A 13,760-nucleotide genomic window follows, 5' to 3' on the forward strand; every position below is an offset into this window, starting at 1 on the left:
CTAGTTTTTTTTAAATCTAAAATTCACTCTGCACCACAGCAGAACTGATGAAGGAAGAGGAGGGTTGCAATATTTGGGAGTACAAAAGGAGGGTTGCAATAGTTTTGGTTCAAATTCTTTTGTATCCTTATAAGAGAGGAACCAGAGGAGGGGAAGAGAGTGAAGGGTAGAGAGAGGGAATGAGAGTGAGAGAGGGGAGGGGGAGAGAGAGGGAATGAGGGAGGGGCGGGGGAGAGTGAAGGAGTAAAGGCTCAGTTATGCTTCCTACTTGTGCCACAGAGTGAGCTTGACGCAGCCATGATGCAGTTAATTCTTGTTTATGCCCTGTTTTGAAGCACGGTCTGCGCGATGTCATTCCACGCTGAAACTGCCTTCAATACAAAGAGTAAACTAGACGTGTCTGTTGTTTTTCTCGACGAGAATGAAAATGAAACATTAAATCTTTATATCACGTGCATGTTTGATCGCACTGGCAGCCACAGTAGTAGTTTGGAACAAAGAAGTGGCTCATTTGTCGAGGACGAAGCGGAATGTTTCCTCGACCTCGAAACCACTGTTCAACTGTCCAAATAACTTCAGCGTCGTAACTTGCAAGCGCATGTGTTGTCTTCGGTTCGTGTAAATAAATCAAACAACAAAGCACGGGCAACTTATTTAATGAAGAGCTCACAGTCCGTAGACCGACGAAGGTTAGAACAAGGAAGTAGCGCTTGTTCTCGACTCGAGGACAGAGCAGGCTGGTCGAGAGGACCAATCAGAGACCTATTTTCGCCCTTTCACGCCGTCGCTCCCTGCGTCGAGACACAATTTTGGGGAGGTGCCCCAGAGTACCTGCGTGATGGGGGGGGCTTCACTACGTTAACTGCGCGGCTCACTGCATCATGATGCAGTGACGCTGATCTCGAGGCATAAACCACCCTTAAGAGTGGGAGACGTGTAAAGGGGAGTTGATCAGATAAGTCTCTCTCTCTCTCTCTCTCTCTCTGGCTGCAGCCACAGAAGAGATGGTTAGAGATGTGAGGCCCGCAGCAGACCACTGGGAAATGGGCCAGACTGCTGGGTTGGGTAGGGTGTGTGTGTGTGTGTGTGTGTGTGTGTGTGTGTGTGTGTGTGTGTGTGTGTGTGTGTGCGTGCGTGCGTGCGTGTGTGTGTTACGGGTGTTACGGCAGCGCGCCATCAGACACAAACAACCCCGATGGAGACTGACTGACCCCGAGAGAAAAAGGGAGGGGGAGAGAAAGAGAGAGAGAGAGAGAGAGAGAGAGAGAGAGAGAGAGAGAGAGAGAGAGAAGCCCCCCCGCCCCGATGAAGGATCCTCGCACCCCTCCTGCATTCCTCCGCACATTCCTGTCCTATTCTTAGCCTCTCTCCGCCAACTCCTAACACCTCCCTCCCTCTCTCCTCCCTCCATCCCCTCTCTCCTCAGCTCTCTGGGCATCAGGCGGGCAGCACAACAGGGCACTGGGCACCATGCCAACTATCAGTTGAAGGAGGGAGAGAGGGGGAGAGGGGGAGAAGAGGGAAAGAGGGGAAGAGGGGAGAGAGGAGAGGAGGAGAGAAAGGGGCCAGGAGAGGAGGAGGAGGAGGGTGAGGAAAGAGGGAAGGAGAGAGGACCAGACGCACACTGAGGAAGGCAGAACGCGGAAACGCGTCTGTGTAATAAAGAAACCTATGCATGGTGCGACCTTTTTTCATTTTTCAGTTTTACAATATTTTGGTCAGCACCCTTAAAAAGGAAGAGAAAAACTGTTGGATGACGCCTGCTCCAACCCTTATGAACTTAAAGATCTGGGGAAGGAAAGAGTAGTGATGGTGTGGAGGTGTGTATGTATGTATGTATGTATGTATGTATGTATGTATGTATGTATGTATGTATGTATGTATGTATGTATGTATGTATGTATGTATGCATGACTGAATGACAAAGAGAGAGAGAGAGAGAGAGAGAGAGAGAGAGAGAGAGAGAGAGAGAGAGAGAGAGAGAGAGAGAGAGAGAGAGAGAGAGAGAGAAAGAAAAGGAGAGAGAAATCTTGACACCTCAGGGTATGGCATGAAGTTCGTGTAACATTATTAAGGCACAAAAATGAGCCACTTAAATCTCCAACGGCAATTACAGGGAAATCTGATGGCTGAAAAGAAGAAAAGAAAACCTGGGCTATTCGACAAGTCAAGGCCAGATTATTTATTCTGAATACAACCGGTATTAAAGAAAAAAAAAAGAACTATCTGAACGATTGACAGAGAAAACAAGATGGATGTAATAAAAATATATCATTACAGTAAGTACTAATATCAGCTAGCCTACAAGTCGCTCTGACGTGTTTAGTCTGGACCTCTACTGCAGCCCAAGGATGGGAGAACATTGGCTGTGTGTGTGTGTGTGTGTGTGTGTGTGTGTGTGTGTGTGTGTGTGTGTGTGTGTGTGTGTGTGTGTGTGTGTGTGTGTGTGTGTGTGCAGGAATGCCGACAAGGAAGGGGTCAGTTGTCCCGGGCCCTGAGAAATAGGGGGCCCATAATTGGGTCCTCACTACATTGAATGTATTGACTAGAGGGCCCTTTCAGATGACTTTGTCCTGGGCCCACCCAAAGCTGTCAGCGGCCCTGTGTGTGTGTGTGTGTGTGTGTGTGTGTGTGTGTGTGTGTGTGTGTGTGTGTGTGTGTGTGTGTGTGTGTGTGTGTGTGTGTTTTATGTGTTCAGGGTCCAATTCCCTCCATATTTGCAGACTAGACTAATGAGACACTTTGTAATGGGTTCAGACGACCCAAATCAGCTGGAGTAGCTTTGTTACTCTGTTACACTGGTGTGTGTGTGTGTGTGTGTGTGTGTGTGTGTGTGTGTGTGTGTGTGTGTGTGTGTGTGTGTGTGTGTGTGTGTGTGTGTGTGTGTGTGTGTGTGTGTGTGTGTGTGTGTGTGTGTGTGTGTGTTGGGGTTAAGATAAGAGGACAGAGAGCGGCACTGAGTCAGTGATGTGTTTTGTGGAGGCAAGACCTATGAAGACTGTACAGAGCATCACACAAACACAAACACGCACGCACACACGCACACACCTGTATTCTTTCAATAGATTCTTGGCAATGATTAGTAATGTATTCATAGTGTAGTTAATTCAGCTGGCTTCACTCTGTATTCATTCTACTCATGAATCTTTTCCTATACACACAAACGGACACGCACGCACGCACGCACGCACGCACGCAGCCATTGGGGTTTTAGCCTACTTTCCATGGGCAGGCCTGGGGTAACAGTCTGCCACAGCAATATGGCGATGCAAACCATGAAAAAAGAAAGAAAGAACGAAAGACGTTCAGTGGGATGGAACTATCCAGCCTCTGAGCGTGTGTTGCATCTATGAGTGGGTCTGTGTGTGTGTGCGCGCATCTATGTTCAAGTGTGAGTGAGGTGATCTATGCCCCCTCTCCATCTGCATTCCAGTCGCTGAGATTCCACCATCCAGGCCAGCTGATAACTACAGCCTGAGAAGAGCAAAACCAGCTTGCTCTCCCTCTACCTCTTTCTTAAACTCTCTCTCTCTCACACACACACACACACACACACACACACACACACACACACACACACACACACACACACACACACACACACACACACACACACACACACACACACACACACACACACACACACACACACACACACACACACACACACACACACACACACAAAATATAAATATTGACTATTCCTCAACACAAACTAAATATAAATAATGAATAAACATGCATAAACATACCGCAACTCAGTGTTATTTTGCCAGGCTTGCATAATAAGACATTTCAAGCCATTTGATACTTAATACTTAATATAGTGATACACGACAGACACATTGCAGGTATGCACATGTATGTGCGCTCGCATGCACACACACACCTGCCCGCCTACACAATACACACACACACACACACACACACACACACACACACACACACACACACACACACACACACACACACACACACACACACACACACACACACACACACACACACACACACACACACACACACCTTAACCCTTGAGGGCAGAGGGGAGTTTCTGAGGCAGAGTTCACACTGAATCCGAGTTTTTTTTCTTACGGATGCACTGTCTGGGCACATGTACGAGATAGAAAATGACAGAAGTGTTTGAAAACATTCAGGTCCTACCTATTCATTAGAGTATGGATCAGATCCTGCACGATGGCAACCCTGGAAACGCAGTGCAGAGCTCTAGCTGGCGTCCTTATGGGGTCACGTCACTGTCACTTGCTCCTTCCTGATTCACGTGAGCGTAGGGGTGGGGTGGCGGGGGTCCTGCAGAACAAGAGCATGTACTCATCAATTGCATGCATTAAATTGTAAGACATTTGGTTAAAAAAAACAGTGTATGTCGATTGTGATGCATTAGCAAAAGTTCATTTAAGTTTTTTTCATTGCCAAACTAAAATGTTGTATGGCACTTTATCGCAATTTTTATCACACAAGTCACAAACTCCATGCATGCTTAGAACTTTGAATATAAATGTGCGCTGATCATTGTAATGCACTGTGATGCTATTTACTGCAATAGGCTCTAATCGCAATGCACCATATGACAAACTGACAACAAGTAACTAAAAACTGAGAGCGGACTTAACATTTTTTCTGTACTCATAACAATAATAATATTATTCTATTTTCAAAAAATGAAGACGAAAATCTCTATTGAATAAGGGCATACTGGACAAAAACAGTGCACTGGGAGGAGGACAAAACAACAGCAAAAAAAAGGGTAACACTTTGTAAAGTGTTTTAAAGACTGCTATTCTGAACACATTGTAAATAATTAATTATAGAGGTCGACCGATGGCCGATGCGATACCGATTTTCCTTTCATCACCCGTGGCCGATACCCGATTTCCGATACCCGATATCTGGGGCCGATATGGGTTAATAGAAAGGTTAAAAAATGACAAATATTCCAGGTCTCAAGTTAAAAATAAACTTTCCTTTAACATTATCGAATTGAGGTAGAACTTGTAATATTTAAACACCCACTCTAACAATCAAGTAATGTCTAACAATCAAGTAATAAAAAAATAAAGTGTCTTGGTGCTTTTAAAAAAATCTGAATGACATAAAATAATAAATCTTGCATATCCGCCAAAACCACACATGTATCGGCCGATACCGATACATTTGAAAAATGCAAATATCTGCCCAATACCGATATATATATCGGTTTATCCTTAATTCATTATAAACAAAACATTCACAAATATTTGTAAATGAGTAAGAAATATTATATTATGTTAACACCGCAGACACTGTAAGGCCACAGTAGTCCTGGAAGTTTGTCGTCCACAAAAGAGATGGAACCACTAGATATAGTAGATGTGTCAGGCGGGCAAATTCGTCCTAGAAGAGCAGAGTCCCACTACACTGTGCAGCTGTAAATTAGCTCTTACTCATTTACAAACATTTGTAAATGCGTTGTATATAACAAGCTCATTAATAATTATCAATGAAGTGTTAATAAAGCTTTTTAAGGGACTGTTATTCAAAAAAGGGTAGTCTGCATTCTTTGCTTGCCAATAAGGGTGACATGAAAAAGAGAAAGACAATACAGGGCGAAAAAAGAACAAGAAGGCTTGACAGAGAGTGTGAAGAAAGGTGGGAGGGAAAGAGTGTTCAGACTGACTTAACCATGACCTCTCACAACAGCACCTTGAGACCCTGAACATGCACTCAATTGTGTGCGTGTGTGTTTATAGTCAAGGTCACAGCAACACAGGATAATCAAGGTCACAGTACTGTGTAGGTTCCTACAGTGTCTGCAGTACTACAAGGCGAGAGAGAGAGAGAGAGAGAGAGATTTAAGCCGTATCTGCTGCCGCACTAGTATCACCAGAGGGGTGAGGCAGGTTCGGGGTGGCCTGGGGCTGCCCTCAGCATGTGACTTCATTATCACACACACACGCACACACCTTTCCCTAGCAAACACACTCACTCTTTCCCTCTCTCTCAAACACCCAGTGCCCCCCCCCACACACACACACACTTCTCGCTCGCACGCTCGCACGCACGCACGCACGCACCCACGCACGCACACACGCACACACACACACACACACACCTTGAGTGCCTCCACTGTGCACACTTCAGGTGTTCCTCTGCTACGCTTGCTGGCTTGGACTGTGTCCCGAACGAAAAATCTGGACCCCCAATAGGTGGCCAAGTACAAGCCGGGCTAAAATAACAACGTGCCATCAAGCTTTAATCACAGGTGAACATAAGCTGTTATCATTACAAACAATGGCTGACTTTTGGAAAACGGTGCGTTTTCACCGTAGAAAAACAGTATGAGTACACAGCCTAAAACGAATGTCAGTGCTGAGAGAATAGCCTAAAGTGTGCGCCCATGTGTGTGCACAAATGTATGTGAGAGAGTGACAGAGAGAGAGTGAGAGAGAGAGAGTGAGAGAGAATGAGAGTGAGAGTGAGAGAGACAGAGAGAGTGAGAGAGACAGAGAGAGAGAGAGAGAGAGAGAGAGAGAAGGAAAAAAAGAGAGCGTGAAAAGTAAGTGTGTGTGTGTGTGTGTGTGTGTGTGTGTGTGTGTGTGTGTGTGTGTGTGTGTGTGTGTGTGTGTGTGTGTGTGTGTGCGCGCGTGCGCGTGTGCGTGTGTGTAGCTGCTCGGTGTGTGGGTATCCCTGTCCTAACCCCCCTCTGATGGATCACATTGAGAGCAGCATAGACAGACCTGCACACTCAGCTCATTCATTCTGTCCATGTGCCAACCAGTCCTCGCGTGCCAACGTCCAAATTCTACTTTGCGAGAGTGTGCGCGTGGCTGTGCGCTCATGTGTGTGTGTGTGTGTGTGTGTGTGTGTGTGTGTGTGTGTGTGTGTGTGTGTGTGTGTGTGTGTGTGTGTGTACAGACAGCCAGAGAGAGAGAGAGAGAGAGAGAGAGAGAGAGAGAGAGAGAGAGAGAGAGAGAGAGAGAGAGAGAGAGAGAGATTTTTTTTTACTTTCACATTTATTTACAGAAAATATTTAAAAGACATACAGAAATGTCATTCTGACATTAGATGAAATGTGGGTCAAGTGTTTCATGAAAATAAAAATAAATAAATAAGTAGTACAAAACCACACAAAACAAAAACAACAAAAACTACAGGGTGAATTGCACCACATCATCCACAATGATGCACAAAGCATTATTTTGACACCATATGTCCTTGAAGGTGTCAAGATCTGACATTTCCTTGTAAAAACGAAAATCAATCAGTATCCTAGATCTCACCAAAGTTGCAAAAACCAGATCGAGGTCAAAACCAGAGTCATGTTCTATCCTATTCCTCCTGCTTGCATAAACTGCCATTTTTGCTTGACCAATAAGGACATTCAGAGAGAGAGAGAGAGAGAGAGAGAGAGAGAGAGAGAGAGAGAGAGAGAGAGAGAAAGAGAGAGAGATTGTGGATTTAAAAAGGTGATGCCCTTTCCTCCTACCCATTGTCAAAGACAAACTTGTGCACCAGTGTATAATGCCAAATGACAAAGCCTTGTTTGCCACTCTCTTTTCTTACCCAAGAAACAACAAGTTAACCATCAACATGAGGATTGCTGATTGAAGTAAGCCAACTACACAACCCCACTTCTGCTAGCGTGCTCAGCGACTAGCCTAATTCTCATGGCTTTCAAATCTAATCTCTTCGAGATTTGGTCGGACCAAGACCATAACAACTAATGTTCTCAAATGGCATGGTTGACTCACCTCCCTTGGTTTGCTACTGGTCGAGGGCAGAAAAGGCTGAGCCAAACTTTAAACCAAACATCTCAGTTCCAATAGAACGTCTTTGCTTACCCACGTCACTGCCTTGAACACGCCTCTAGCCAGGACCACTGGCGATGCTCAAAGTTGACTGGTTCCTGAGAAAGTGGGTGGAGTTCCCCTGCCAGGGGGAACTCAGAATCTGAATGAATAAGCAGTTTTCATGAGCTAGTGTAGCAGAGCCGAAGGTGTTGCGTCACTGCGAGGGCAGAGCCTGGGTACTCAGCGACAACCGTACGACGAAAACAGGTGTTCTCTCATTTTCCCGACGCAGGAAAGGAACTCCTCTTCCTTTTAAGAGACGATAAGTCGGAAAAACAACTGCAACCTCCACAAGTCCGGCAGTCGATCTAAATTAAAGTCAAATGATGGCCGCTCTTGTCGTTGCAGTGAGTCATTCTTTAGAGTGTGTGTGTTTCTAAATTGACCTTGTTCTGTGTCACTTCTTAGGCAAACTCGGCTGGCTTGACGCGTCTTGGCTTTGCATGCATAGTCACCAAATTGTTTAACAACTCCAGGGATACATCTAGATGGGCCCAGAGGCATAAACAAAAGTTGAACATGGAAAATTCAGAGGAGAGAGAGAGAGAGAGAGAGAGAGAGAGAGAGAGAGAGAGAGAGAGAGAGAGGGAGAGAGAGAGAGGGAGAGAGAGAGGGAGAGAGGGAGAGAGAGAGAGAGAGAGAGAGGGAGAGGGAGAATGAAGAAGAAAGAACAAATTAATATAGAATAATGATAGAGAATTCGGAGAAAGAAAACATTAGATATACAAGATAAAGATACAAGAAAATAGGCTTGTTCCCTTCTGCAATGTTTAGGAATTTGTTCAGGGCTGCTATGAAATCTCAACACTGCCCACCTGAAATGCCTACTAGTGCAGACAGAGCATATAGAAGAAATAGCTTGAAAGTCAATTCATGACAAGTTGCGCTCCTCTTCTGGCACGGGTAAAGTCACAGGGTGGGGAACATGAACATGAATCTCTGCATTACATGGACACGCCTTTTCTTCCATCTCCTCTTCTCCTCCTACTCCTTTCCCTTCTTGTATTCTTATTTCTTTGCTTGTGCTCTCTCTCTCTCTCTCTCTCTCTCTCTCTCTCTCTCTCTCTCTCTCTCTCTCTCTCTCTCTCTCTCTCTCTCTCTCTCTCTCTCTCTCTCTGCAGCAGAAACAAAGTCCACCCACTCCATGCTCCTTCCAAAGTAGCTGTACAGTAAAAAATCACACCAACCAATCACTGAAGAGCTTTGAGGCACCCGTTGACCAATACCTGGAGAGCTTTGACGCGCGGCTGGCCTGGCCAATCTCTGACTCACTGCATTTTGCATTCCTGGGGGTCACGGGGGGTCAGCTACTCGATGTTGTTTTACATTTGTAAGCTTCGCTCCACATTACATAACGGCCACTACTGGAAACAGTGAGTCAGGAATGGGGGCTCTGTTAAGTGTGAGAGCGAGTGAGTGCTTGTGTGTGTGTTGAGGGGTACTCAAGAGTGAATTGAGTGTGTGTGCGTAAATGTTGCTGCCACAGTGTGTGTGTGTGTGTGTGTTTTTTGAGGGGTACTCAAAAGTGAATTGAGTGTGTGTGTGCGTACTGAAATGTTGCTGCCACAGCGTGTGTGTGTGTGTGTGTGTGTGTGTGTGTGTGTGTGTGTGTGTGTGAGCACTGAAGAGCGAATTGTGCTGCTGCCAATTAAGCTGGGCACTTGTAGGCCTCTCTGTGCTGTGGATTTATTTCAGCATTTAACTTCATTAGCCCTCGAGCTACACAACCCACAGCCCACAGCCTACAGACACAGCGCAGATATTCACATCCACTGCCTACTAGGGCTGCACGATATCAGAAAAAAAGATACTCGATAACAGCTTGCAATACCTCGATAACGATATTTAGAAATACCTGTATAGCCGAGTGTTTTTCTTGTCACTAATTTATCAGTCTGTGTGGGGTGCGGGCCTTTGTTTGCCAGTAGCTTCTATATAGAAAGACAGTCAACAATAAAAAACAATTCATACTACAGCACCGTCATTTACTTGACCTTTGAACCGAATCGGTCGTTGGAAGGGCACCCCCGATGGCAATAATGACCAATAACTGTACAGTTGTCAAACTCCTGCGGACTTCTAGGATAGCAAAGCAACCATCATTTGCCTACTGCAAACATGACCAGATATAGACGGTCATCCGGACACCGTGTGCCTCCTGGTTGAAAGCTTACTAGGATATTCGGACGCTTCCTTGTTTTTTGCCTTCTACGTAGTCGGCAGTACGGGACTTTCGGATGGAGCCACATAGGAGGGAAAGAGGAAGAGGAGGAAGAGGAAGAGGAGGAGGAGGATGACAACGACGACGACGACGACGACTAAGAGAAGAAGCAAGTTTAAAAATACAAAGCGACTCCGTGGAGCCCTTTTGGACAGGATGGCAGCCCAGACGACCATCTCCAGACTAACATGCAATCAGCAGGCTGCCGGGAGGCCGACAGACACACACACACACACACCCATTAATTAACACAAAGATTTACTTTCACCATCCTTGAAGCCATGACATGAAGACATGAAGCCTCCCACGATGGAGAGAGAGATGGAGTTAAAGGAGAGGGAGAGAGAGAGAGAGAGAGAGAGAGAGAGAGAGAGAGAGAGGGGAAAGGAGAGTGATGGAGTGAGGGAAGGTTGGAATGACTGATTGATGGAGGGAGAGAGAGGAGGAGGTAAGGAAGGAGAGAAGGAGAGAAGATTGATGGTTTGGGGCGATGCCCTGTGGGATGAGAGGGGAGAAAAAGAGCGGGAGAAAGGAAAGGAAGGCAAGTGGGATGAAGAGAGGGAAGAGGCATTGAAAGAGGGCAACAGATGGAGGAAGGGATGGATAGAGGCAAGGAAGACAGAGGAGGAAGAACGAAGAAAGAATTTTCAGGAGGGAGGGGTGGACGGAAGACAGATGGATGGAGGGACAGAGAGGGAGAGCAGGAAGGGAACATGAAGAGAAGGACAACTGAGATGAGTTGGTACTGCGCGAGGCAGGGAGGTCGGAACAGAGAAAGGGAAAGAGAGGGAGGAATGAAAGACATTTAAAGGGGGCAGAGGAAAGGATGGAGAGAGACAAGGGGCCGTTCCTGAAGGTGAAGTGTCCTCCTAGCCTTGCTAAGTATGAGTTAGCGCCCAGTTTTCGAGGAATTCACATCAACGTGACCGGTCAAGTACAGTTCCAAGGAGAAGTGTGCTTCAGAATTCTACCAACACGTGTTTTTTGACAACGGAAAATGTTTGTACCATACTTTTGGGAATGGTGCACCACTTGCACCACAACAGAAATACAGCCAAACGATCGCGTGTGTAGTGGCCAAAACGGAACTACTATGACGTCCACTTCCAGGCGTCCAAGCATGCTCCATTCATAATCGCTTGAGATGCTTGTGTGGCTTTGAGCCTCGTCTTGTGTATGACTTCAAGGCTTCACTTTGAGAAACGGCCACTGAAGGAAGACAGAGTGACTAGGAAGGCATGCCGAGGGCAATAGGAGGGAAGGCCCCGGGTCCATGTGCTTGGAGCTCAGAGCTGAGCTGGCTCTCTGGGCCTTGGCACAAGGGTCTGGAGAGATCTACCCGATTGATTGCAGTCATGCTTTTGGAGTAAGTTTACGGTGTGTGTGTCTGAGTGTGTGTGTGTGTGTGTGTGTGTGTGTGTGTGTGTGTGTGTGTGTGTGTGTGTGTGTGTGTGTGTGTGTGTGTGTGTGTGTGTGTGTATGAGCTTGGGCTCTAGTTTGCGAGGAATGCAATTTCTTCTCTGTGTGTGAGCAGTGCCATCAATGCCTTCCCATTCATTTGAAGAGACACTGGGCACTGGGTCATGCTTAGGCAGATGTGAGGCTGTATGCAAGGGACATACGGTAACCACATTATGCCCTTCCAGAGAGGGCCAAGCAATGCCGCCCATCCTCCTCTGTGAAGGGTGCTAAGTTGTATGAAGCCAGGCACACAGATGTGGGCATAGGATAGTGAGTGTGTGTGTGTGTGTGTGTGTGTGTGTGTGTGTGTGAGTGAGGGTGAGGGTGAGGGTGAGGGTGAGGGTGAGGGAGAGAGAGCGAGAGCGAGAGCGAGAGCGAGAGAGAGAGCGAGAGCGAGAGCGAGAGAGAGAGAGAGAGAGAGAGAGAGAGAGAGAGAGAGAGAGAGAGCGAGAGCGAGAGCGAGAGCGAGAGAGAGAGAGAGAGAGAGAGAGAGAGAGAGAGAGAGAAAGAGAAAGAAGAGAGAGAGAGCATGTGTAGAGGAGGTGACAAATAGTCCTCTTTTCCTCATCCATCATAATCATGGGCATCATAAAGCCCGGCAGGAGGGGAAAGAGAGCATTCACACAGCCAGGAAATGAAGAGCGTCATGGAACAAGTTTAAGACGTTAAGATTTTAATCAGGAGGTGCAATTCACAAGGACACAGTGTTACATTGCATTCCAGACGCCACTGTCATATTCTATATCCACCATCCCTTCAAAGGTTTGTCATCTAACATAATCAAAGTGAAAGAGTGTGGGACACCACCAGTGTAAAGACAGTGTTTCCTGAAGAATAAGTTATGCGTCAAGGTAGTGTGGGCTAAGCCAGTGCCAGAGACATGTGATCATCGAAAGGCCATGTTGTGCAGCTTCATATGAAACAACATATGAAATTAAAAAATCTCCAAAAATAAAAAGTTTATGCAATTTATGTTAAAACAACTTTGGAAATAATTGGATAATTATTATTATTATTATTATTATTATTATTATTATATCACAAAACAAAATCAAGGTGGCAATTGTTGGGGGAAACCATGGCTCATAGAGGTAGAACCTTAGACTAGAGGTGAGGCAGCAAAAAATATATATTCTACTCCAATTTCCAGCCATCAACCTCATAAATAATAGACATTTCCTGAGCTGTGGTTGGTATTGTATAAGAAGATGTATTAGTATGTCAAGTTATTTGGTTGTTTAGTGGCACTGCAGCTAATGCACCATGGGTAACTTCAATCCGTGAACCTTCTCGTATATTCTACTTTCTCTGTTAACATCTATTAAGTTTAAAACGATTGGGTCAGCCAACAACCAATCGCAAATGACTGAATTCAGCTTTAGTACAATGCTCTTAATCTGCTTTGTGTGTGTGAGGCCCACCCACGACCAAAAAAATCTCTCTCTCTCTCACTCTAGGATTCCTCAATCTCTCTCCCCCTCCCTCAACACTCACACTCGTCCTTGCTCGCTTCTCACTCCCTCAAACACACACTAGTTTCCTTGGTCTCTCTCAGAATTATTTCCCTGCACAGGCTCTGTTGTCCAGGCAACGCCGCGCTCCCATTATGCCCAGCTGGTCCATTGAGTGAGTGCCGCCTGCCTCCCTGCCTTCCTGCCTGCCTCCCTGCCCGTCTACCTCGCCTGCCTGCCCGTCTACCTGCCTGCCTGCCCGTCTACCTGCCTGCCTGCGTGTCTACCCCACCTGCGTGTCTACCCCACCTGCCTGCGCGCCTACCTGCCTGCCTGCGCGTCTACCCCACCTGCCTGCCTGCGCGTCTACCCCACCTGCCTGCCAGCGCGTCTAGCTGCCAGCCTGCCCGACTGCCTAAGTACGCATTGACCTGCCTGCCTGCATGTCTACCCCATCTACCTGTCTGCGCGTGTCTACCTGCCTGCCTGCGCGTCTACCCCGCCTGCCTGCCTGCCTGCCTGCCTGCGCGTCTACCCCACCTGCCTGCCTGCCTGCCTGTGTCTATCTGCCTGCCTGCGCATCTACCTGCCTGCCTGCCTGCCTGCCTGCGCGTCTACCCCGCCTGCCTGCCTGCCTGCCTGCCTGCCTGCGCGTCTACCCTGCCTGCCTGCCTGCGTGTCTACCTACCTGCCTGCCTGCCTGCCTGTGCGTGTCTACCTGTCTACCTGCCTGCCTGCCCGTCTACCCCACCTGCCTGCCTGCCTGCCTGCCTGCCC

At 47.0% G+C, this 13,760-nt stretch overlaps 1 protein-coding gene across 1 annotated transcript in view; it reads right to left on the reverse strand.

The window, feature by feature from the left end:
* frs2a (fibroblast growth factor receptor substrate 2a) overlaps positions 1 to 13,760 on the reverse strand; it is a 76,328-nt gene that overhangs the window by 21,627 nt on the left and 40,941 nt on the right. Inside the window, exon 2 of the mRNA XM_063217181.1 lies at positions 4,165 to 4,311. The gene's annotated coding sequence lies outside the window, so the exon portion shown is untranslated. The remainder of the gene's footprint in view (positions 1 to 4,164; positions 4,312 to 13,760) is intronic.

Source organism: Engraulis encrasicolus, chromosome 15 (assembly GCF_034702125.1).
Source record: "Engraulis encrasicolus isolate BLACKSEA-1 chromosome 15, IST_EnEncr_1.0, whole genome shotgun sequence".
In the NCBI taxonomy this organism is placed as follows: Eukaryota; Metazoa; Chordata; class Actinopteri; order Clupeiformes; family Engraulidae; genus Engraulis; species Engraulis encrasicolus.